This window comes from Choloepus didactylus, chromosome 19, assembly GCF_015220235.1.
Source record: "Choloepus didactylus isolate mChoDid1 chromosome 19, mChoDid1.pri, whole genome shotgun sequence".
Lineage (NCBI taxonomy): Eukaryota > Metazoa > Chordata > Mammalia > Pilosa > Megalonychidae > Choloepus > Choloepus didactylus.
Genome location: NC_051325.1, coordinates 37,980,700 through 38,002,830, shown reverse-complemented (window position 1 = coordinate 38,002,830; position 22,131 = coordinate 37,980,700). Strand labels below are relative to the sequence as shown.

General features: G+C 40.4%; 1 pseudogene; it reads left to right on the top strand.

Annotated features, from left to right (window-relative positions):
* The first annotated feature begins 18,657 nt into the window (after nt 1-18,657).
* Nucleotides 18,658-21,282, top strand: LOC119515286 (annotated as a pseudogene).
* The last annotated feature ends 849 nt before the right edge of the window (nt 21,283-22,131 follow it).

Here is a 22,131-nt window from a genome sequence, read left to right as displayed (position 1 = left end):
AAAGGTACTCAGTGTTCTTTTTTACTTCAATTGCTCTTTTTCACTTTACTTATTATTCTTGTTATTTTTGTGTGTGTGCTAATGAAGGTGTCAGGGATTGATTTAGGTGATGAATGTACAACTATGTAATGGTACTGTGAACAATCGAATGTACTACTTGTTTTGTATAACTGCGTGGTATGTGAATATATCTCAATAAAATGAAGATAAAAAAAAAAAAGAGAGGTGAGGTTTCTACACTTCACTAGACACCAGGAGATTGTAGGAAATTATATATGTGTGGGTGTGTGTGCCTGTGTGTGTGTATATATACATATATATATACATATATATTAAAAATATTCCTACAGCAACCACTAAAAAGAGCTACACAAAGAGATACTCTCAGAAATACTATAGATAATCAATATGGAATCCTAGTATTTGTTCAAGGAAACCACAGAAAGGCAAGAAAAAGAGAAACAAACGGAAAACAGAAAACAAACAAATCAAAAAGTAAAATGACATACTTAAGCCTTAACATATTAATAATGATGTTAAATGTAAAAGATCTAATAACACCAATTAAAAGCAGAGACTGACAGAATGGATTAAAAATATGACCCAAGTATATGCTGTCTTTAAACAGGAAAGTCACTTTAAACATAATGATACAGACAGTTGAAAGTAAAAGGATGGAAAAAGATATATCATGCAAGCATTAATCAAAAGAAATCAGGATGGCAATATTAATATCAGATAAAGTAAAGTTCATAGCAAAGAAATTTATCAGAGACAGAGAGGGACATTATATAATGATAAAAACGTCAATCCTCTAAGAAGACACAGCATTTCTAGATGTGTATGCACCAAGCAACAGAGCTGAAAAATATATGAAGCAAAAGCTGGAAGAACTGAAAAGAGAAATAAACAGATCCACAATAGACAAATGTCCAAATAAACAAAGCCACAATAGAGAAACACACAAATATACAAATTCACAGTGAAGTCTTTGGAAACTTGAACAACTCTCTCAACAATTGATAGAACAACTAGATGGAAAATCAGCAAGGATATTGAAGAGCTGTCCTCCACCATGAATCGACAGAATGTAATTGACCATTATAAAACACTCCACCCAGGCAGAATAGTGTAACCTTTCTGGAGATCACTGTGGTGGCTCCACAAGAAGTTAAGTATGTGGGGCCATAAGGTCCTACAACCTCATTATGGGGTATGTATTTGGAAGATCCAAGAGCAGAGACATGAATGGACACTTGCACACTGGTGTTAATGGAGGCAGTATTCATGATTTGCAATGGATGGAGGTGGCCTAAGGGTACACTGACTGAGGAACAGAATGGTGAACCGTGGGGTATGCATACAATGGAATATTCAGCAACCAGGAGAAGGAGTGAAGCTGGGAGACATGCAACGAGGTGAATGGATCCTGTAGACAGCATGTTGGTGAAGTACACCAGAAACCAAGGCCAACACTATAATGCCTCACCAACGTGGACTAACTACATTGTGGAAACTCAGAATTGAATCTCAGAGCACAGCCTCACAGGGAAACGATTATTGTAATGGTTCCTAGATTGTAAGCTCTTACAGCAGTCAAATCTATTCCTGAATTATAATGGCTATTTCCAAATCCTGAGATGCTGATCCCTTGGTGTATAACCTGATTGGTCTCTGGAACATTGGGTATCTGGGTTACACCTGAAACTCAGAGCTAGAGCCTGGCAGATAGGAATATCTGTATTAACACATACAGCAACTGTTAAAAAAAAAAAAAGTTGAAATAGAGCCCAGACTTCAATTAGAGATATGAATAAAGCAGATCTGGTTAAGACTAGACAAATCGGGCCAAAGGGTAAAGGTTGAAACTGTGTTCAAACTTCAACTTCCATGTGAGACCAAGGGAAGAGACGTTTATTTGGTGCAGGATCTATATTTTCTAAACAATATAACTCCCATAGTCAATTTGTTCAAACACTACAATTACATGGAACTTTGAATAGAAAGTGAGCTATGGTAGGTCTGTATAGATTAGAATGAAATAGCAACACATCCTAAAGTAATTTGGGTGGAGAATATATATTTGGGGCCCCCCTGAAGAGCTGGGGGAGAATGCAGAAATGTTGGACTTCCTAACCCGGATGGTAGCTGATGTTCTCATAAATACTAGGGACTGACGGCTTGATGTGCTGAGCCCCTTGGGGCTGGCCCCTATGAAGCTTGTTGCTGCAAGGAGAGGCTAAACCTGCTTATAATGGCACCTAAGAGTCTCCCCCTGAGTGCCTCTTTGTTGCTCAGATGTGGCCCTCTTTCTCAAACTAAGCCACCTTGGCGGGTGATCTCGCTGCCCTCTCCCCTACATGGGACCTGACTCCCAGGGCTGCAAATCTCCCTGGCAACACAGGCTATGACTCCCAGGGATGAATCTGGACCTGGCAGCGTTGGATTGAGAACATCTTCTTGACCAAAAGGGGGATGCAAAATGAAATGAAATAAAGCTTCAGGGGCTGACAGATTTCAAATGGAGTTGAGAGGTTACTCTAGTGGACATTCTTATGTACTATATAGATAACACTTTCATGTTTTAATATACTGGAATAGTGTCAAACTCCAACCCAGTAGCCTTGACTCTTGAAGACAATTGTATAGTAGCTTATAAGGGGTGACAGTGTGATTGTGAAAACCCTGTGGATTGCACTCCCTTTATCCAGTGTATGGATGGATGAGTAGAAAAATAGGGACAAAACCTAAATGAAAAATAGGGTGTGATGGGGGGGTGACTTGGGTGTTCTATTTTTATTTTTATTTTTTATTCTGATTCTGATTCTTTCTGGTGTAAGGAAAATGTTCAAAAAAATACATTGGGGTGATGAATGCACAACTATACGATGGTACTGTGAACAGTTGATTGTACACCATGGATAATTGTATGGTATGTGAATATATCTCAATAAAACTGAATTAAAAACAAAAACAAAAACAACAACCAAAACCACACTCCACCCAACAACAGCAAAATGCCCATTATTTTCAAATGCCCACAAAATACTTACCAAGATAGACCATATCCTGGGTCATAAAACAAATCCCAACAAATTTAAAAGAATTGAAATCATACAGAGGGTGTTCTCTGACCATGACAGACTCAAACTAGAAATTAATAACAGAAAGATAACAGCAAACTATCCAAACTCATGGAAACTAAACAACATACTTCAAAATACAAGTCAAAAATTGTGAAGTCTAAAAGGAAATTATAAAAATACATCGAACAGAATGAAAATGAAAATACAACATAATAAAATTTGTGGGACACAAAGCAAGGCTGAGAGGGAAATTTATAGCATTAAATGTACACATTAGAAAAGACGAAAGTCTCAATTCAATAATCTAAGCCCCCAAACTCAGGAATCTAGATAAAGCAGAGCAAAACAAAGAGAAGGAAGGAAGACAAAATAAGAGCAGAAATCAATGAAGTTGAAAACAGTAAAATAGAGAAATTCAATGACACAAAGACCAAGTTCTTTGCAAAGATCAATAAAACTGACAAATCTCTAGCCAGACTGACAAAGTAAAAAGAGAGAAGACACAAATTATCAATATTAGGAATAAAACAGGGGCTATCACCACAGACAGTGTATAATAAGGAAACACTATGGACAATTCTACACATGTAAAATGGACAACTTTGACAAAATGGATCACTTCCTTGAAAAACAAAAACTACCACAACTCACTTAATGTGAAATACATAATTTGGCTCAATTAAGGAAATTTAATTCATAATTTTAAAACTTTGAAAAAGGAAAATTACAGGTGCAGATGGTCTCATTGGAGAATTCTACCAAATCTTTAAAGGAGAAGTAACACCAATTCTACATAACCTTTTCCAGAAAATAGAAGAACAGGGAACATTTTCCAATGCATTTTATGAAACTAGCTAGTATTACCCTGACGACAAAGTCAGAAAAGACATTCCAAGAAAGGAAGGAAGGAAGAAAGGGAGGCAAGGAAGGAGAAATGGAGGGAGAAAGCGAGAAAGAAAGAGAACTATAGACCAATATCCCTCATGAATATAGATGCAAAAATCCTTAATAAAATCTCATAAATAGGATTCAGTCATAATAAAAAGAATTGTACAACATGTCCAATTGGGGTATTCTAGTTTGCTAATGCTGCCGGAATGCAAAACACCAGAAATGGATTGGCTTTTATAAAGGGGTTTATTTGGTTACCCAGTTACAGTCTTAAGGCCATAAAGTGTCCAACGTAAGTCACCCACAATCAGGTACCTTCACTGGAGGATGGCCGATGGTGTCCGGAAACCTCTGTTAGCTGGGAAGGCATGTGGCTGGCATCTGCTCCAGAGTTCTAGTTTCAAAATGGCTTTCTCCCTGGACGAAAGGAACTCTCTAGGCTGCAGTTCCTAAAAAATGTCACTATTAGTTGTTCTTAGGGCGTTTTTCCTCTCTTAGATTTTCCAGAGCACAAGTCTGCTTTCAACGGCCATCTTCAAACTGTTTCTCATCTGCAGCAACTCTTCTCAGCGTCTGTGGGTTCTTCAGAGTGTCCCTCTTGGCTGTAGCAAGTTCACTCCTTCTGTCTGATCTTATATAGTGCTCCAGTAAACTCCTCAAAGCGGGGCTACACCTCCACGGAAACTATCGAATCAGAGTCATCACCCACAGTTGGGTGGGGCACATCTCCATAGAAACACTCAAAGAATTACAATCTAATCAACACTGATATATCTGCCTACACAAGATTACATCAAAGATAATGGCATTTTGGAGACATAATATATTCAAACCGGTACATGGGGTTTATTCCAAGGATGCTAAAATCAAAGTAATCCACCATAGTAACAGGCTAAAGAAGAAAATTTACAGGATCATATAAATTGATTCAGAAAAGGTATATGTCAAATTCCAACACTCATTCATGATTTACAAACAACAACAACAAAACACCTCTCAGAAAAATAGGAACAGAGAGGAACTTCTTCAACTTGATAAAGAGCATCTACAAAAAACCCACTGTTAACAAACTTAATGGTGAAAGACTGAATTCCTCCAAAGGATCAATAACAAGGCCCTATGTTGAATAAAAATGGTGCTGGAAATTCTAGCCATTGTAATAAGGAAAGAAAAGGTAATAAATGCCATACAGATCAGAAAGGAAAAAAATGAAACTGTCTCATTTGCAGGTGACACAAAGCTATACAGAAAATCCCAAGGAGTCTACAAAAAGAAAAAAGAAAACTTCTAGAACTAAAATTAAACAAGGGTAATATTATATCAGCAGAATACAAGGGAAACACACAAAAATCAACGGTACTTCAAGGAAAAAATCAGTGGTATTTCTATATACTAGCAATGAACATGTGTGCACCAAAATTAAAAATACATTTATAATCATACACACACACACACACACACACACACACACACACACACACACAGAAAAGATAAGAGAAAGAAATGCTTAGGTTTAAATCTAACAAAACATGTTTTGGACTTGTATGCTTAAAACTACAAAACACTGATAAAAGAAATCAAAGAAGATCTAAATAAGTGGAGAGACACACTGTGGTCATGGATTGGAAGAATCAACATAGTAGAGATGTTCTCCTCAAATTGATTTATTATTTAACACAATCTCTATTAAAACCCAAGCAAGATTTTTTGTAAATATAGGTCAAATTATTTAAAAATTATATGAAAAGGCAAAGGGACTAGAATAGCTAAAACAAATTTGAAAAAGAAGAATAAAGTGGAAGGAATCAGTCTACCTAGTTTCAAAACTTATATAGCCATAGTAATCAAGACTGTGTGGTACTGGAGGAGGGATAGACACTTAGATCAATTGCATAGAACAGACAACCCAGAAATAGACCCAAATAAATATGCCCAATTGATTTTTGAGAAAGGTGCAAAAGCAATTCAATGGAGGAAAGATAACCTTTCGATAAATACTGCTGAAGTAACTGAATATTCATGGGCAAAAAAGTGAATCTCAAACTAAACTGCATATCTTATATGAAAATTAACTCAAAATGGATCATGGACTTAAATGTAAAACTTAAAACTATAAAACTCTGAGGAAAAATACATAGAAAAGAATTCTTTGGGATCTAGGACTAGGCAAAGAGTTCTTCATAAAAGGAAAAATTGATAATTTGGATTGAATCAAAATTTTAAAATTTTGCTCTATGAAAGACCCTGTTAAAGAATAAAAAAAAACAATCTACAGACTGAAAAGCAAATATTTGCAAACCTCATATCTGATACAGGACTAGTGTCTAGAATATATAAAGAACTTTCAAAGCTCAGTGGGAAAAATAACCAATCCAATTGGAAAATGGGTAAGAGACATGAAAGAGACACCTCACCAAGGAGTACACAAAGATGACAAATAAGCACATGAAAAACATTCAGCATCATTAGCCATTATGGAAATCAAATTAAAACCACAATAAGGTATCACTACACACTTTTCAAAATGGCTAAAATAAAAAATAGTGACAACACCAAATGCTGGCAAGGATGCGGAGAAACTGGATCACTCATACAGTGCTGGTGGGAATGAAAGATGGTACAGCCACCTCCCCCACCCCCGCCATGGGGGAAGTCTTCCTAAACTTTATTGGCACTGAAACAAAACAAGGGTTATGCATAAACCCCTCCAAAAACAATTTTTAAAAAACCCCCAAACACGCACAAAAACCCCTGAATACAAAATCTAACCTTGCTCCCCAGCATCCCTGGGGGTGAGTTACTGCTTCTAAGGTAGCTCGATTGCCCTACAAATTCTGGGTTTGAATTTAGCCAATATAGGGCAGATCACCAATAGAGTGTCAATATAGTTCACAGCAATGCACACAAGACTCCCCAAGGTCAGGCAGGAAGGGAAGGAGGGAGAGAGCAAGGCCATGGGCTCTAGGCTAGGGGACCTGCAGGAGGGGCAGGACAGCCCCTTGGAGACTGAGCCCTGGGGAGAATGCAGACAGGAACAGAAAAACCAAATACCAAGTATTTAAGAATGAGTACAGCCACTCTTGAAAGCAGTTTAAAAGTTTTTTTGTAATTAAAAAAATAGGATTTTAGATATATATGAACTATATATATGTATATATGTATATATGTATGTGTGTATGTGTGTGTATGCATGTATATACCTATATATGTGTGTGTGTATATATATATAGTTGTAACCTTGTAACCCAGAATTTAGGATTTTGGGGATGATTATGACCACTGGATCATTATATAGATATTCGTGTTTACTTTCTGGTATATTAGAGTAGACGTGGCAAATAACTGAAATCTCTGAACTGTAATCCAGCTTCCTTGACCTCTGATAATGATTGTATAGTCTTTATCCTGTGCCCTTGTGATTGTAAAAACCTTGTGACTAACCTTCACTTGTACCCATTTTATCCAGTTTTCTGATTTAAGAGTCTTATGATCACTAAACTCAGTCCTAATATTTATTAATGAAGATTCTTGGGTCAGCCCAGAACTAACCCACCCCAAGTCAAAAATTATCTTGACAACCGAAGCTGGATCTAACCAAAATGGGCCTGCCTGACATATGCAGTATCTTAGACTTTAACCTATAAGTCACCTACACCTCATTATAATACTAAAAATCACACCCACCATAATATTAAGGCTACCATTTTCTTACATATGTTCCATGACTAAGCATGTAATCAATCTGTACATGCTTAATAATTAAATCACCTCTAATTACATCATCTGGAGCCATTGTGCTCATTATCCTAAAACCCGCCCATCTTTTGATACTATAAAACTATCAGAATTACTGCAGTTCAGGGAGACAGATTTTTGAGCCACTGGCCATCTGCTCTACCTGCTTGGCGCCTAGCAATAAACTCTTTCTCTCTTTGAAACCCCGGCGTTCAGGAATTGGTCATTTGAGTGCATCAGGCAAAGAATCCACCACCTATATCCGGTAACATACACACATACGTGTATATAACATTAAATTTGCCATTTTTACCATTTTTAAGTGTATGATTGAGTGTCATTAATTACATTTACAATGTTGTGCTTCCATCACCACCATCCAATATCAAAACTTTTTCATCCAAATAGAAACTGTCAGTCCACTAAGCAATAACCCTTCCCTTCCCACCCTCGTCCGTGGTAACCTGTAGTATATTATCTGACTCTATGACATTTGCTTACTCTAGGCATTTCATATAAGAGAGATCACACAATATTTGTCGTTTTGTGCCTGGCTTATTTCACACTACTTAATGTCTTCAGGGTTCATCCATGTATCAGAACTTCATTGCATTTTATGGCTAAATACTATTCCATTGTAATGGAGAGACCACTTTTGTTTATCCATTCATCAGCTGATGGATACTTGGATTGCTTCCATCTTTTGGCTATTGTGAATAATGCAGCTATAAACATTGGTGTACAAGTATCTGTTCAAGTCCCTGTTTCCAATTCCTTTGGGTACATACCAAGAAGTGGGATTGCCAGACAGAGTTGTCTTCTGAAATCACAAATATGACCATAGCTTTCTCCTGCTTAAAGCCATTATTTGGCTTCCTGTTGCCTAAAACAGTGCACACCTACCAGCGGCATAATAAGACTATCCATCGAGGAATGGTAGGAAAATACTAGAACTTCTATTTCTATTCAGTTTTTATCCTAAAAATGAAAAAGAAATTAAACTCTTCCAATATTTAGTAAACAGAGTGACACTGGCTTGGCACCTTCACTTGGCAGGTATTTCTGACCCGTCTGAAGCTCACCGTCATATGAGGTAACAGAGATTTGATGAGGAAAGGGGGTCCGCATCTGGGAGGTGTGGACAGTGGGGCCCTCACTCACCTCTTTCAGCATTCTGCAACACGTTAACCATTTTTAGGTGTACGACTGAGTGGCATTAATTACATTTACAACACTGTGCTTCATCACCACCATCCATTACCAAAACTTTTCCTCACTCCAAATAGAAACTCTTTATCCATTAAGCAATAACTCCCCCTTCACTCCCCCTCCCTCCCCTGGAAACCTGCAATCTACTATCAGACTCTGTGAAATGTATAGTTTACCTCTGCCAGGCTAAGTGAACGTAAGGATCATTTACCAGTTTTTCTTATATTAACCCCACACAACAGACAAGTGGCTTCAAGATATTTCTGCAAAGAAATGGTTCCAGATAATGAACAAAAAAAATTGCAAACACAGCAAACAATAGAAAAGGGTGAGCTGAGCAGTCTCCACCTCCTCCTATGAACTCTTGCCCTTGTCAGCCATGCTGTGAGAAATGCAATACAGTTTGAGAAGAAACTGATGAAATACACACTTTGAACTATGAACTTACATGTCCTATTATGAATGACGAATGTCATCCTAAGTATATTGTGCTCCAAGATCTCAGCTAATGACACATTTGCTAATATATGTATATTAAGTGCATATGACAAAAACATCTGGAGACTGTGGGTTTCAGGAGTGTGTCTAAGTGCCTTAGTATGGCCCTCAAAGCCCTCCCCTATGTGATCTTTTTTTTTTTTTCATTTTTTAAATGCAATTTCATTGAGATAAATTCACATAACACACAATCTTCCAAAGTGTACAATCAGTTGTTCACAGTATCATCATATAGTTGAGCATTCATCACTACTATCTTTGAGCATTTTCATTACTCCAAAAAATAAAATTAAAATTAAAATAAAAAAGAACATCCAAAATATCCCAGTCCCCTCTTCTCCCCCAATGTTCATTTACTTTTTTTTAAATATAGTTTTACTGAGATACATTCACACACCCTGCAGTCATCCACAGTGTACAACCAAGTATTCACAGCACCATCATACAGTTGTGTGTTCATCACCAGAATTAATTTTTGAACCTTTTCCTTACTGTAAAATAAAAATAAAAGAAAAAAAGAAGACCTACATTTTTCATCCCCTTCATCCCACCTTATTCTTCATGTAATTTTTGTCTCCACTTTCCATTCATCTGTTCATACACTGGATAAAGGGAGTATGAGCCACAAGATTTTCACAATCACACAGTCACACTGTGCAAGCTACATAGCTATACAGTTGTCTTTAAGAATCACGGTCACTGGGTTGCAGTTCTTTCTTTTATATTGAGATCTTTGGTCCATTTTGAGTTAATTTTTGTGTAGGGTGTGAGGTAGGGGTCCTCTTTCATTCTTTTGGATATGGATATCCAACTCTCCCAGCCCCATTTGTTGAAAAGACCATTATGACCCAGTTCAGTGACTTTGGGGGCCTTATCAAAGATCAGTCGGCCATAGATCTGGGGATCTATCTCCGAATTCTCAATTCGATTCCATTGATCTATATGTCTATCTTTGTGCCAGTACCATGCTGTTTTGACAACTGTGGCTTTATAATAAGCTTCAAAGTCAGGGAGTGTAAGTCCTCCCACTTCGTTTTTCTTTTTTAGAGTGTCTTTAGCAATTCGAGGCATCTGCCCTTTCCAAATAAATTTGATAACTAGCTTTTCCAAGTCTGCAAAGTAGGTTGTTGGAATTTTGATTGGGATTGCATTGAATCTGTAGATGAATTTGGGTAGAATTGACATCTTATAGAGACGAACGAAAATGAGAACACAACATACCAAAACCTATGGGATGCAGCAAAAGCAGTACTGAGGGGGAAATTTATAGCACTAAATGCATATATTAAAAAGGAAGAAAGAGCCCAAATCAAAGAACTAATGGATCAACTGAAGAAGCTAGAAAATGAACAGCAAACCAATCCTAAACCAAGTACAAGAAAAGAAATAACAAGGATTAAAGCAGAAATAAATGACATAGAGAACAAAAAAACAATAGAGAGGATAAATATCACCAAGAGTTGGTTCTTTGAGAAGATCAACAAGATTGACAAGCCCCTAGCTAGACTGACAAAATCAAAAAGAGAGAAGACCCATATAAACAAAATAATGAATGAAAAAGGTGACATAACTGCAGATCCCGAAGAGATTAAAAAAATTATAAGAGGATACTATGAACAACTGTATGGCAACAAACTGGATAATGTAGAGGAAATGGACAATTTCCTGGAAACATATGAACAACCTAGACTGACCAGAGAAGAAATAGAAGACCTTAAGCAACCCATCACAAGCAAAGAGATCCAATCAGTCATCAAAAATCTTCCCACAAATAAATGCCCAGGGCCAGATGGCTTCACAGGGGAATTCTACCAAACTTTCCAAAAAGAACTGATACCAATCTTACTTACACTCTTTCAAAACATTGAAGAAAATGGAACACTACCTAACTCATTTTATGAAGCTAACATCAATCTAATACCAAAACCAGGCAAAGACGCTACAAAAAAGGAAAACTACCGGCCAATCTCCCTAATGAATATAGATGCAAAAATCCTCAACAAAATACTTGCAAATCGAATCCAAAGACACATTAAAAAAATCATACACCATGACCAAGTGGGGTTCATTCCAGGCATGCAAGGATGGTTCAACATAAGAAAATCAATCAATGTTTTACAACACATTAACAAGTCAAAAGGGAAAAATCAAATGATCATCTCAATAGATGCTGAAAAAGCATTTGACAAAATCCAACATCCGTTTTTGATAAAAACACTTGAAAAGGTAGGAATTGAAGGAAACTTCCTCAATGTGATAAAGAGCATATATGAAAAACCCACAGCCAGCATAGTACTCAATGGTGAGAGACTGAAAGCCTTCCCTCTAAGATCAGGAACAAGACAAGGATGCCCGCTGTCACCACTGTTATTCAACATTGTGCTGGAAGTGCTAGCCAGGCCAATAGGGCAATACAAAGAAATAAAGGGCATCCAAATTGGAAAAGAAGAAGTAAAACTGTCATTGTTTGCGGATGATATGATCTTATATCTGGACAACCCAGAGAAATCAACAATACAGCTACTAGAGCTAATAAACAAATTTAGCAAAGTAGCGGGATACAAGATTAATGCACATAAGTCAGTAATGTTTCTATATGCTAGAAATGAACAAACTGAAGAGACACTCAAGACAAAGATACCATTTTCAATAGCAACTAGAAGAATCAAGTACCTAGGAATAAACTTAACCAAAGATGTAAAGACCTATACAAAGAAAACTACATAACTCTACTAAAAGAAATAGAAGGGGACCTTAAAATATGGAAAAATATTCCATGTTCATGGATAGGAAGGCTAAATGTCATTAAGATGGGTTGCAGTTTGACAGCTTCAGGTGTTTCCCTCGAGCCATTCCAACAAACCAAAAACTAAAAGGTGATATCTATACAGCATATAAGAATACCCTCCAGAGTGACCTCTAGACTCCATTTGAAATCTCTCAGCCACTGGAACCTTACTTTGTTTCATCTCTCTTCTCCCTTTTGGTCAAGATTTTCTCAATCCCACAGAGCTGGGTCCAGGCTCATCCCAGGAGTCATTTCCCGCGTTGCCAGGGAGATTCACAACCCTGGGAGTCATGTCCCATGAAGGGGGTGGGTAGTCAGTTCACCTGCCGAGTGGGCTTTGAGAGAGATCCCCTACATGATCTTGCTCCCCCACCTTGCCTTGTCTCCTTGCCCCCCTAGTATCACAGTTATCATGACAGCAACTCAAAATTACCAGATAGTTCTCCCATGTCCACTAGACTCTTTCCAGCCGTGATGCTCTCCCCTCACTCTGCCTGGGATGCCTGCCCCACCCTTTCTGTCAAAGTCACATTCATCCTTTAAGGCCCTTCCCTTACCCTCAAGGTGGGATTTGGTACCTGATCTGTGTTCCTATAAAACCCAAGTCTAGCTCTATCATTGTACTCTCCACATTGCTTTATACCGTCTTTTGGAGGCATCTCCTCCACGATTTGTGAGCTCCCTTTCCTATGCAGAGGGCAGAATCTATGCCCCATTCCTCTCTGTAGCACTAGGTTCCATCATAAGCCCTGATTAATTAAAAAAATAAAATATTAATAAAATCAGAAGTTCTTCATTTATTCATTCAGCAAGCATTGATCGAGTTCTACTATCTGCCAGACACTGCCCTAGCTTCTGAGAATGCTGCTGTGAACAAACTAGACACAGTCCTGCCTTCATGGAGTCTGTATTCTAGTGGAGATGGGGTGGAAAATAACAAAAATTTGAAAAAGTAATTTCTGATAACGATGAATAGTGGGTACAGCTCTTTTCTGTACTCTTAGGAGCTATGTCCGTCCTGCTCTAAGGGCCTGTGCACATGCTGTTCTCTTTACCTTGAAAGCTCTTCCCCTGACCCTCTGCATGAGTATCTACTTCTTTTCCTATAGTGGGCACACAAGCACAAAGTGGTAGCTTTCTTTATTATTATAATTTTTCTGTAACTCAGTGGGGAGAGGGAAGCTCTCGGTGACCTCTGATGTCCCTTCTGTGAGAATGAGATTAAGTTTAGCTCTCACACAGGGTAGGTGTGCCTGGTGGCGTGGTGCAGTTCAGGAATTGGCAGAAGGTTAAAAAGACAAACTGTAGTCCATGGTCAATCCTTCTGTTTATCCGCCCACTATCCATGGTTGGTCCCCCTCTTTATCCGCCCACTATCTACTATCCTTGCAAGGTGGAGCCTCGGGGAGTAGATGTTCCCAAAATAGTCTCATAACTTGTTACCAAACTAGCCCAGACTGGCTCTAAAGAGACCTGGGCATCACCACTATAGTCAGGGGTGGAGATTTGTTCCAATGGTTTCAAATGTTGCAAATTCACCCAGGAAACTTACTTCAAATGTTTCCAATTTGTGAGGGCTAGTTAGGCTTGTCCAATAGAATGTAACCTCTGAAGTATCCAGCCACCAGAGAAACAGGGGAGGACTTGTGAGTTAGGTGTAGAGAATAAATTCTGCTGGGTCCACTGTTCTGGGCACCAACCCTCCACATTTTGGTTGGGTGCCCGTTCTTGCAAGATTGTGAATAAATGCCTTTCTTCTCCACAATTGGGTGTTTATTCCTTTTAGGAATAGTGCTTGTTTCTTACAATTTCTTGGGGGCTTGTCCTGATCAAGTCATGGAAGGAGTCCAGACTTCAACTGGCCTGGGTGGGACCTTATCAAGTCTTGTTAATGACTGAAACAGTGGTCCGGACGGCAAAGAAAGGCTGGACTCACCACGTCCCAGTAAAGGGACCAGTATCTGAACTGGACGATAAGTACCCAGAACTCCGCCCAAATCTTGGACAATAACTCCAACCTCAGATCCCTTAAGGATCACTCTAAAAAGACAATAGGAAAAAAAAAAAAAAAAAAGGAAGGAGGGGGATCTAAGTCTGTGTCTCCATACCACTTAGTCGGGTGCTTTAGAAAACTGAAGAATGGGTGGTTTAAAGCTCAGATTAGGAATGGGGATAAGTAGGCTAGTCATAATGTTTCCAGTTTGAAATTAGTAATAAATATAACTGAAGGCTTAGAATTTCAAACGGTGCAATTTGATGCATGTCAGGCAGTGAACTGTGGAAATTTAGAGTACCAGCAGTGGCTGAATGGGAAGCATAAATATCTATGCCCAGAGCCGGTAAGAAGTGTTTTCAGCTGAGTCTCCCCTTGCCTCTCTTGGGCTGATGTATGTTGGACTACCCAATACAAGGGATGGACTGTAGATAAGAGCTGGATCTGCCCAACCCACTGGAAATTAAAGGACACAATAACTTTCTACAAATGTAACACCCCACCAGATTGTAGGAATCTTCAGTGCAACCCTGTGGTAATAACTATTAAAGGAGCTGAAAAACGACCCACTACCAGTGGGGGAGTTGATGGGATATATGGCATAGGGGTAGAGGTTACTGGTAGAGATCCTCTGGGAAGATTCCGTCTACAAGTCCTTTCCCCTCCATTAAACTTGTCATTAACCACGTTCTCTCCAGTTAGCCCTTTGGTAATACTGGAGGGAGTCCAATTGGAGGTCGGTTTCCCAGTTCAGAAGGATCCTAAGGTAATTAGAATAATTTAAAGCAGAAAACTTAAAGCAAACCATAGAAATGGAAACAGGATATGGGGCTGCAAATGCCTGGGTAGAATGGGGTAAACACACAGTCCAGAGCCTAAACAAAAGTAACTGCTATGCTTGTGCAACAGGCCGACCCACTGCTCGGACTGTGCCCTTTCCCTTAGGTATGGAAAAGCATGAGAAGGAGTTCAAGTGTATGGTGCTCTTTTTTCAAAATGCTACCCCTGGTGAGCATTGCAGTACGTTGTCCTCCCTTTTTTCCTCCAGTCAGGAGAATAAAGACCAAGGCCAGGCTAGCTCCTCACTGTGTCCAGGAAACCACTCTGCCTATCTCTCTAGACGGGGAGAGGGGCTCCAGGATCTCGGGACCATGGCCTCATGTACCCAAGTGTGGGATGTGACTGAGGATAGTCCTGGCAGTTTCTCCAGTCTAACCATACCCTGAGCAGACCTTTGGCGGTACTGCAGAAAGAGCATCCTCTGACCAGTATTACCTGAAAAATGGAAGGGGACCTGTGCTCTGGTCCAATTGGCCATCAAATTCACCCTCACATTTGAGGTAGGGGAGAAAGTGAAAACCCAAGAGAAAAGTGAGAAAAGAAGTTTACCTGGTTCTTTTGATGACCAGATATAGTTAGACAGCACAGGAGTTCCATGGGAGATCCCAGATGAGTTTAAGGCTAGTGTGCCAGTTTGAATGTATTATGTCCCCCAGAAAAAGCCATATTCTTTGATGCATCTTTGTAGGGCAGACGTTTTAGTGCTGATTAGATTGGAATCCTTTGAGTATTTCCATGGAGATGTGACTCACCCAACTGTAGGTGATAACTCTGATGAAATAATTTCCATGGAGGCGTGGCCCCACCCATTTAGGGTGGGTCTTGATTACTGGAGCAGTATATAAGCTCAGACAGAAGGAGCGAGCTTGCCACAGCCAAGAGAGACTCTTTGCAGAATGCACAGGAGCTGCAGATAAGAGACAGTTTGAGGACAGCTGTTGAAAGCAGACTTTTGCTCCAGAGAAGCTAAGAGAGGAAAAACACTCCAAGAGCAACTAAGAGGGATATTTTTGAGGAACTGCAGCCTAGAGAGGAATGTCCTGGGAGAAAGCCATTTTGAAACCAGAACTTTGGAGCAGACACCAGCCACGAGCCTTCCCAGCCAACAGAGGTTTTCCGGACACTATTGGCCATCCTCCTAGTGAAGGTACCTGATTGCTGATGTGTTACCTTGGACACTTTATAGCCTTATGACTGTAACCAAATAAACCCCCTTTTATAAAAGCCAATCCATCTCTGGTGTTTTGCATTCCGGCAGCATTAGCAAACTAGAACAGATTTTGGTACCACAAGTGGGGTGCTTTTGCTGCTGAGCTTGCAAATACCAAACATGTTGGAATGGTTTTTTAAATAGATAAGGGGAAGATTCTGGAAGAACTGTGAGGTGCTTGATAGAAAAGGCCTAAACTGCTTTGAAGAGACTGTTTGTGGACATATGGACTCTAAAGATACTTTTGATGAGGACTTGAGCAGAAATGATGAATGTATTGTTGCAAACTGGAAGGAAGGTGATCCTTGTTTTAAAGTGGCAGAGAATTTGGCAAAATTGAGTCCTGGTGTTGGATGGAAGGCAGAATTTGAAAGCGATGACCTGGAATATTTAGCTGATGAGATCTCCAAGCAAAATATAGAAGAAGTAGCCTGGCTTTTACTTGCAGCTTACAGTAAAATGCGAGAGGACAGAGATAAGCTGAGAAATGAACACTTAGTTTCAAAGAAACTAGAAATTGATGGCCCGAAAAACTCTGGGCTTCCAGGGCGTGAAAACCCAGAAGCTATAGCTCAACGTGAGGATGTAACCAAACATGGAACCCAGCTGCCATTTCAGTACAAGCCAAGATTCGAAAAGGAGTTAAGCAGAAAGGATTTGTGGAAAGTCCCATTGTCTGATGGCTTTGACCCCTGTGTGCTTCATGCAAAGCCAAGAGAATTTTTGTGAGATCTTTACAGACAGAGCCATTGCTGGTTGGGACTGGTAGAGAAAGACAAGGAACAAATTGAAGGAAAAATTTCTTCAAGGACAGAGCCATGGAGGTTGAGGTCTGGAATCAAGAGGCCTTGGGCTGGGAGAGCAGAGTGGCCCACACACATGGAAAGGGTGAGTTTGCCTCGATGCTGAGGAAATGTTCTGCCACCCCAAGCCCCAAAGAGGGTGGAGCACATTCCCAGGGAACTGGGGAGAGCCTGGCTGCCACCACACTGTTCTGAAGGGGTTGAGTGTGTGCCCGGAAATGGAAGGGAATCCGGGTGCTGCCCTGATATTTGAGGAGGGTGGGGCTGAGAAGGTGGTCTCCCCAATGTGTGGATATGTTGGAGAACTCACCCCACCGTTTGGAGAGGAAAGGGCTGCCGAAAAGACCCTTAGAAAGGGTCAGAATCCCGCTCTCTCAAGCCCCAAGGATGCAATGTTGTTCTGTAAATGACTCTCAGACTTTGAAATCTAATGGAGTTTGTCCTGCAGATTTTAGGAACTGTTTTGGTCCTGTTAACTCTGTTTTCCTTACTGTTTCTCCTTATGAAAATGGAAATGTTTATCCTATGAATGTCTCTTCTTTGTATATTGGAAGCACATAATTTGTTCTAAGTTCACAGATCCACAGCTAAAGGAAAATTATGCCTTAGGACTGACCACGCCTATAATTGATTTTGATGGGATGTTATTGTTACGGAAATGATTTAAGTTTCTGTGATATTATTGTGGGATGAATGTATTTTGTATATGGAAAGATAATGTCATATTGGGGTCCAGGGGGTGGAATGTGCCAGTTTGAATGTATTATGTCCCCCTAAATGCCATTATCTTTGATGCAATCTTGTGGGGCAGACATATTAGTGGGGATTAAGTTGGAACATTTGGATTGGATTGTTTGCATGGAAATGCACCCCACCCAACTGTAGGTGATAACTCTGATGAGATAATTTCCATGGAGGCATGGCCCCATCCATTCAGGGTGGGCCTTGATCAGTGGAGCCATATAAATGAGCTGACAAACAAAAGGAACTCAGTGCAGCTGTGAGTGACATTTTGAAGAGGAGCTATAGCCAAGAGGGACACTTTGAAGAAAGCACAGGAGCTGCAGATGAGAGACAGTTTGAAGACGGCTGTTGAAAGCAGACTCTTGCTCTGGAGAAGCTAAGAGAGGACAAATACCCCAAGTGCAACTAAGAGTGACATTTTTGAGGAACTTCAGCCTAGAGAGGAACATCGTAGGAGAAAGCCATTTTGAAACCAGAACTTTGGAGCAGATGCCAGCCATGTGCCTTCCCAGCTAATAGAGGTTTTCTGGACACCATTGGCCATCCTCCAGTGAAGGTACCCGATTGCTGATGTGTTACCTTGGACACTTTATAGCCTTAAGACTGTAACTTTGTAACCAAATAAACCCCCTTTATAAAAGCCAATCCATTTCCGGTATTTTGCATTCCAGCAGCATTAGCAAACTAGAACAGCTAGGAATCAAATAGCTGCAGGATTTGAGTCATTTTTGTTCTGGTGGGTCAGGATTAATAAGAATGTAGACTGGATTAATTATATATATTATAACCAACAAAGGTTTATCAATTTCACCAAAGATGCGGTTAAGGGCATCGCAGAGCAGCTAGATGTTACTAGCCGAATGGCATGGGAAAACAGAATAGCCTTAGACATGATGCTGGCTGAAAAAGAAGGTGTTTGTGTAATGATTGGTGGCAGTTGTTGTACATTTATCCCAAATAATACAGCACCTGATAGGACCATCACCAAAGCTTTGCAAGGTCTAACCACTTTATCTGAAGAATTAGCAGGGAATTCAGGTACTAATAATCCTCTCACTAGATGGCTGGAAAGCTGGTTTGGAAAGTGGAAAGGGGTGGTGTTGTCCGTCTTGACCTCTCTTATCATTGTAGCTGGAGTACTCAGCAGTCAGCTGCTGCATCATTCCATGTGTCTGGGGATTGACTCAAAGACTTATTGAGACAGCCCTAACCAAACAAATGCTGGTTCAATACAAGCGAAACAATTTATACCCCCTCAGAGAGGAGGATTTATATGATGAGGAATATGAGAAAGCTCTTTGGAGATTTGAGAGACTGGAATGTGAAAGCTAAAGAGAATTTAAAAGAAAGAGTGGGGAGAGAACCTAAGATGGTGGCTAGGGGAGATGGCAAAAAAACACCTCCGTGAAAAATACTAGATAAAAGCCAGAAAGTGACTCAGAACACCAGTTCCAGCTATGTGGTCTGCTAAATCCACAGGTACCGTGAACTTGGTGAAACTGGGAGTCTGTGTTCTGAAACGAGTGAGTAAGCCGCTGAATATCCAGCAGCCACGCTGCAGTGTGGGGAAACCGAGGGTTGGCGTTTGGAGGTGGACTGGTTCTTTTTAAAAAAAACCCAAAAGCGGCTGCAGATATGGCAGCAAGAACTGCACAGTGGAGTACGGCAGGAACGGACTGTGTGAACACCTCAATATCTGATGTGGAAGACTACCTTTTGTGCACCCTTTGCTAATTGCCTTGGAGCAAGGCAGGCAGAGGTGAACCAAAAGGGGAAAAAATCATGCCCCTTGCAGCCATCTTTCCGGCAGGCTGGGAACGCTCCTGCCCGGCGCTGGGGCCACAGCCCAGAGCCGCGCCAAGAAACCCAGTGTGATGGGGGGTGTTACCAGTGGCATGCGCACATGCCACAGTGTCAGGTATGGACAATAGTCTTTCGTGCACCCACAGCTAATTGTCCCGGAGCTGGGAAGGTGGAGCTGTGCAAAAAGGGGGAAATTAACACACCCCATACAGCCATCCTTACAGCAGGCTGGGAACGCACCTACACAGTCCGGTGGCTCAGAATTTCCCTTGAGGGATGGCGCGTACTTGTGATGTAGCACAACCCTTCCTCAGCAGAGGCCCTAGAAGGGCACAGCTTGGAAGGGGGACCCACTCGGAAATCCCAGGGACCATACGCCAATACCAAAGACTTGTGGGTCAGCAGCAGAGACAATCTGTGGTGAGACTGAGATGAAGGTTTAGACTCCTGCTACAGCCTTAAATCTCCGGGAACACCTGGGAGGTTTGATTATTAAAGCTGCCCTCCCTACCCTAACCACTCAGACACAGGCCCCACATTCAGGGTGGACAGCACCAATGACACACCCAAACTTGGTGCACCAATTGGACCCCACAAGAATCAGACCCCCACATACCACAAAGACAAAGTTGGGGAGAACTGACTTGAGGGGAATAGGTGACTCGTGGACACCATCTGCTGGTTAGTAAGAGAAAGTGTATGCCACCAAGCTGTAGATCTGACAAACTAGAGATTCATCCTTGAATAATCCTACATATCCTAAAAGAACCCTATCAAGTAAAGCAAATGCCAAGAGGCCAAAAACAACAGAAAATTTTAAAGCATATGATAAAACCAGATGATATGGATAACCCAAACCCAAACACCCAAATCAAAAGATCAGAGGAGTTTTCCCCACCTGCTTCTGCTAGGTGTCAAGAAACCCAAGCTCTCCCTCTGGCAGGGCAGAATCCAGAGCAAGCCGAGACCTACTTCACCTCTGGTGCTGGCAGCACAAGCAGGGATAAGGACAGGAGCCAGAGAGAGGTATGTGAGTATAATTTCAGAATGTGTTCTTGGGAATAGAAAGTAGGAGCTGTGAAGCCTAGAAATTGTGATTTGTGTTCTGGGCAGGGTTTGAGTTTTTGGAACCTTTTCTAAAAGTGACAGCGAGCACCCTGCTGCGTTTCCTAATCATGAGGTTGGTGTGCAGCAGCTGGGGGCCAAGCGTGCTGGGTTGGTCACGAGGCCAAGCTTCCTCCAGTGCGGTAGGCTTATCCTGGCTCTTTCCATCCTGATTTTGGAATCTTCAGTTCAAGGTTATCTCATGCAGAGAGCCAGGTACCAGTGGGTGTGCTGCAGCCCAGACAGTAATTCTGCAAACTGCACTGAGGAGAAGGGACCACCGTTCGACCTGCCTCCTGGTGAATCTAACAGGCTCCTCCCTCCAAGGACTGACTCTACCAATGATGAGGTCCCCGAATGTGCAGGATGTGTTCCCTCTCTCTGAGGACTATTCTGGATCAGGCTCTGGCTCTGGATCAGGCTCTGGAGGTGGCTTCCTGACCGAGATGGAACAAGAATATGAACCAATAAATGAGGATGATGCTCTCCAATACAATGTTCAACCTTTCAAGAGGAATCTGCCCTCAGACTACCAGGAGTTGGATCAAGATGGTTCACAAGATGATTTTATTATATAAAAGAGAGGGTTTCCCCACCTTGACAGGAGACAATGTATTCAGTATCTTTTGTGTACCCTAGTTAAATGATCTTGGGACAAAAAGTTTTATAGGAATTTTAAAACATCTAAAAACAAATTTAGATTTATGTCACTTTTTTTTTCTCATGGATTTTTACACTGATAGCTATCATATTGGTCTGGAAAATACCTGCATTCTCTTGGTATCATATTCAACCAAACTTACTATGAAATTAACTAGATTCCCCATGTCCATAAAATTGTTTTAAAAAAATTGTTTGAGAAGAAATTTGACAGGTAATATTTCATACCTTTTTAGTCTTCAGGAACATGCCTCTGAATGTGAATAACAGATATGTCCCTTTTCTTATGGAAAAAAATCAAGATACAACACAATGAGTTTATGGAGTAGATACTTGACATGTTTTATGGTGCAAGATGTATTATTATTATACTATGATTGGATGTGTTTGCAGAGCTAGTAGATGTTGTTTAGAAGTTAGAAACTTAAGACCCAAATTAAAGCACAGCTGTATTCTCAGTGCCTCATATACCTTTACCTCTTTCTCTGGATATCTGTGCATTTTCAAATTACTCTATTACAGCAGAAATATAACAACAACAACAAAAATCAACAGTACTTGGAGCAATTAATCAAAGAACTAAAGACAAACAACAAGAGCATGGCACAGAATATAAAGGACATGAAGAAGAGCATGGCACAGGATATAAAGAACATGAAGAAGAGCCTAGAAGAGCATAAAGAAGAAATTGCAAGAGTAAATAAAAAAATAGAAGATCTTATGGAAATAAAAGAAACAGTTGACCAAATTAAAAAGATTCTGGATAC